This window comes from Tenrec ecaudatus, chromosome 5, assembly GCF_050624435.1.
Source record: "Tenrec ecaudatus isolate mTenEca1 chromosome 5, mTenEca1.hap1, whole genome shotgun sequence".
NCBI classification, from domain to species: Eukaryota; Metazoa; Chordata; class Mammalia; order Afrosoricida; family Tenrecidae; genus Tenrec; species Tenrec ecaudatus.
Window position 1 is genome coordinate 99474972 of NC_134534.1, and position 5327 is coordinate 99480298.

Genomic DNA, 5327 nt, shown 5'->3' on the forward strand with positions numbered 1-5327 from the left:
GGATGGGGCACATTATCCAATCAATCCTAAAGAAAATGGGATTTCCTTTGCATCATGTTTTCTCAGAAGGAAATAAGAAACATTTATACACTAATAGCTATACCTGTGAATTTTACTGACTGTTACTGTGACCTTTGTTCTTTGGAATTCAAACAGGCTGGATCATCTAGTCTTTGCAGCAACGCCATGAGGAACAGAGGAGAAACTAAGACTGAAATAGAGTAAAGAATTTGTCAACAATAAAGAGCGCTAACTATAGTGGAGCAGGGATTCAAATTAGGGTCTATCTAATTTCTGTGGTCACATATCATATTACTTAAAAAACCATTAGAAGGGAAATGTTAACCATAAACCATCATCATTTTTTCCCCACGGAGAGAAGAAGGTCCTTAATGTTTTCATTGATTGAAAATTGGGTGAGTAGCTGTATATGTTTCCATTATTGAATGAAAAAATATCAGACAGGAAAAAATTATCTTTTTAGCTTGTTCAAGGCAGAGCAAAGTCTGGTATATCTGAGAACAAATAAAGAATCAGATTTTAGGTTGATTATTATAAGTAACAAGTAACAGAATGATTACCAGAATAATTAACGGATTACTTTTTTAAGCCATGTGTATTTGAAAGCTGTACAATGAAAAGGGAAGATGGAAGAACAATTAACACATTTGGACTGTGATATTGGCAAAGAATACTGAGTATATCGGTAATTGTGAAAAGAAAAGAAACATCCTTCTTGGTGGAAGTGCGGATATACATTGTAAATGTGTGAGTGCAGAGTGGAGACTCAAAGCCCATCAGCAGTCAACTGGACACCCCCTTACTGAAGGGTTGTGGGGAGGAGATGAGCCAGTAAGGGTGCAGGGTAGAAATGATGAAGCATTTAACTTTCCTCTAGTTCTTAAATGCTTCCCCCCCCCCCATCATGATCCCAATTCTACCTTATAAATCTGGATAGACCAGAGGATGTACATTGGTACAGAAACACGGGGAATCCAGGGCAGATGATTCCTCCAGGACCAGTGGTGAGAGTGGCGATGCCTGGAGCGTGGAGAAAGGGGGAACTGATTACAAGAATTGACGTATAGCCTCCCCCCTGGGGGGTGGACAGCAGAGAGGAGGGCGGGGGGAAGATGTCAGATAATGTAAAATATGACAAAATAATAATAATTTATGAATTATGAAGAGTTCATGAGGAAGGGGGAGTGGGAGTGAGGGGAAAAGTGAGCAGCTAATATTAAGGGCTCAAGTGGAAGGCAAATGTTTTGAGAATGATGATGAGAACGGATGTGCATATGCACTTAACACAATGGATGTGTGTGTAGATAGTGATAAGAATTGTACGAGCCCCCAGTAAAATGATTTTTAAAAAAAAGAAGTACAGATATATAGCCAGTATGCTCCTTGAAAGGGAGAAGGGTGAGATTTGGGGTTGTCGACTATGACACATCGTCATAAAAAGTGAATCGCTGGAAAGAACCTTTATGGTTGATAAAGTAGAGGGTCACCAAAAACAAGAGAAACCTTATCTACAAAATAGCTGCCATAATAAGCTCGAATATACTAACAATGTGGCAGTGCCCCAGGACTGGGCAATGTTCCCTACTGTGCTACACAAAGTCACCATTAGCTAACGGCAACTTGATAATAACTAACAATAGCAATTTGATCACCAGAAGCTTAAAATTACAATTATTAGCAAGATAAGATTGTCATGGTACCTATGTTTCAATATATATTTTTAAATATGAATGAAAAATAATTGGAAGTCCATTTCATGACAGTACTTAAGGCACACATTTTATTTCTTCTCAAGACACACACTAGATTCAAACATGAAGGAGAAAACAGTGATGTCAAAGGAAATATAGAGTGGACATTGCATTACGAAACCCAATACATCGTGGGTGTAAGAAAATTGTCGGTCTTTCTCTTTTTCAAGTACATGAAGGTATTGAAGTTTTAGCATTTATCTAAAATCGTTTTTACTTACTATGACTGGATATGTGCAAAACACGCTATGGTTACCCACAAGACAGTCCCCAATAGGTTCTGTGAATGAGAAAACTAGACTGTTTTCTTCCATTGCAGAGTCTAAAGCACGAGGAATTTTACCAGTTCTCCAGACACATGTTGCATTTCACAGAGAATAGTTATCAATATTTTGTGTGAACCAGACAATAGTGATGTCAATGGAGATGTCGAAGTGGACCTACAATTACAAAGCTAGTAAAATCCCCAGACTTTCCTTCTATTTTCTTTTCCTTATTCAGCATAGAATGCAATGGCTTATTAATGTCCCTTTGGTAAGGGAGAAGCAAATCCAGTATTATTTCAATAGTCTTCATCTCTTCGCTCCCACTCTCACAAACTGGCTTCTATCTGGTATCGAGCCTGAGCTTGCTCAATAAAACCAAACAACAAAAAGATTGAGGGAAGGAACAAAGAACAAAACATGTCGCTTACTCTAAAAACAGTGAGACACCATGCTCTACGCCAGTCAACTGATACCACCAATCCCTGTGTACTAGTGGTTATCTTTTCCGGTACACTAAAAAAATAAAGAAATAAACTCATTGAACATTTTCCATGTACAAAATCTTGTACCTGGTATTAAGAACAAAAAATAGATAGATAAGACAGCATTTTTCTCTCAGTTTACTAGTGAAGAATGAGAGACACATAATTAATCCTGACATAAAGAAACCAATTCTTAGAGATAAAAATGGCAAGTTTTTGAAAAGCAATGCTGATATGGTCATGTTTTTTATGGGCTGCCTTATTGTAATCCTTTAGAAAATAGAAACGGATATTTTCCCAAATATTTTCCCCTAATGAATGTTTTAGTCAGCAGTCCTTTTTAGTAGGTAACAGATTTCAAATTTGATTTTAAAATATTAGTTTGTATGTCCTAATGCCTGAGATTAGTCCAATAGCTCCAGACTCAACTGGACCAAGCTTCGTAAAGATGACATAAGAATTTTTTCTCTCTATGCCTTCAGTCCGATTTTCAATGTTTGACTTCTTTCTCCAAATGCTTTCTTTTCATGGGATTAAAGGTGGCCCTCAAATACATTGCATCTGGTAACATACAGAGAGTTTATTTTCATAGTAAAACAGAAAGTTATGGAGTTATTGTTTTTTATTTTTAAAAATAAATTTTCATTGTGAATTAGGTTGGGGGTTACATTTCTGATCATCTATTTTATATTCAACAGTTTGATCTACTAATCGATCCACCCCCTTAATATTTTACCCTAACCTCCCCATTCGATTTCTCTTCTCCCACTTGTGAACTGCTATCTTCTCCTCCAGCCGGAGTTTATTCTTCATGGATTATTTTAGGTTGTGTGTCCATGGTCAAAAAGTCACTGGAGCCACCAGTAGGGGTCTACAAATGGATCAGTCTAAGTCACATGCCCCCTACTGGATCCAAAGTGCATGGCTGAGAGCTAAAGAAAGATGATCCCTAGGAAATCCACAGGGTCCGTTACTACAGAAATGAAAAACACTTTCTGAGCAAAGCAAGCCACACATACCCTCCACAAAAAGTGCTCAGCAAATAACTGTCCGTTGATGTATTGCTGAGTGAGCCTGGCATAAGAGAGAAGACGGTAAGTATGATGTGTGGAGGGAAATATAGCTAAGATAAATTGTCACATGAAGCCACAGAGATAAGCAGTATCCTGAAAGGCCTTCGGAAAATAAATCAACATAAGGGAGCTGATCTTGATTGTTTGCAGTGTTTGAAAAGACTTAACTGAGTCTGTAGTCAGTAAACAATTCTGAAAGCTTGCCAAGGCCTGCCTTTGTGTTAGGTATTAGAAAGTGAGCCTGGTGAACCATCTGAGAGAAAATAAGAGAAGAAAATGTAATAATAAAAAGGTTCTAAAATCATCTCTGGGATTACAGTACATTTTGAAGAGTAGAGTAGGTACTGGGATCCCCATTGGTGTAAACGGTCGGTGTGGTTGGCCACTAACTAAAAGTAGTTCAAGTCCACTAAAGGACACTGATAACACTACAGGGGTGCAGTTCACCTCCGACACATATAGGATCATCATGAGTCAAAGTTGACTTCATAGCAACTGGTTTAGGGCATTTATTAATTAGACATTCTTGTACTCCACAAAAGTTTCGGTGTCTTCCCTGAAAAAGCCATCAGAAAAAGTGCTTCTAATTCTAATTATGAAATGGTCAAAATTAGCAACAATACAAGAGTAATTATGAAATTATAGAATTTTTATTCAGCAAAAATGCCAAAATATAGAACTATTGTTTCTGAAAATATCCTCCATCTAGGTGTGTATACATCTGAAGGCAGACAGTCCATCTCTCGACTAAGGCATGCCTGAGTCAAACCATAGTATCTTCAATCACTTCATGTGTTAGGTCACATTGACTCCAGAAACAAATCCAGTGACACGCATGTATGTGTAAGAACGAGGTGTATGTCAAGAAGTAATTATATATCATCCTAGCATCCCAGCCCAGTCTAACTCAAGTCTGTAAGTTCAATACTAGTTCATAAGCTCCTTTTCAAACTCACACTGCCACAGTCAATGATGCAGAATGCAGGCAGATCCAAGGCAGATGTGTGCAGAATCATATGGAGCCAAGGTCGTTGGAAGACAGGGCAGGGCTTCCACAGCTCTCAGAGTGATGAGCAACAGCAATGTCAAGGAAGAGAAAAACCCGCCTCCAGAGGACTAAATATCTCAATCACAAGGCCAAGGAAGCTCATCAGGCTTTGACATGATTGGCAATCTGAGATCCACCCCTATCTTCTTACAGGTACCGTGTTGGCGCAAAACTATCACACCTCATATACATGTGAAAGTTGGTTATTCAATAAGAAGGTCTAAAGAAAATCGATTTATTTGAATTATGGTGCTGGTGAAGAATATTGAAAGTACCATGACTTCAAAAAAAAAAATCTGTCACTGAAGAAGTACAGCCAGAATTCTCCTTAGAAGCCAAGATGGTGAGACTTTGTCTTATGTCTGTTGGAAATGTTTTCCGGAGAGACTAAACCCTGGAGAAGGCCATCATGCTTGGTAAAGCAGAGGGGCAGAACAAAAGAGAGGAAGGACTTAGAAAACATGCATGCATTCATGTTCTTAGACAGAGGCACAATTGTGAGGATGACATGGGACTGGGTAATGTTTTGTTCTGTTGTACGTGGGGTTACTCTGAGTCAGATCTGACTTAATGGCACCAAACAACAACAACCCTACCCCCAAGGAATTCTGCACTGTCAACCCATAGCTCATGAAAACGTCAGCTGGGCATTCTCACGGAATTCAAATCACACTCTTTCAAGTTGT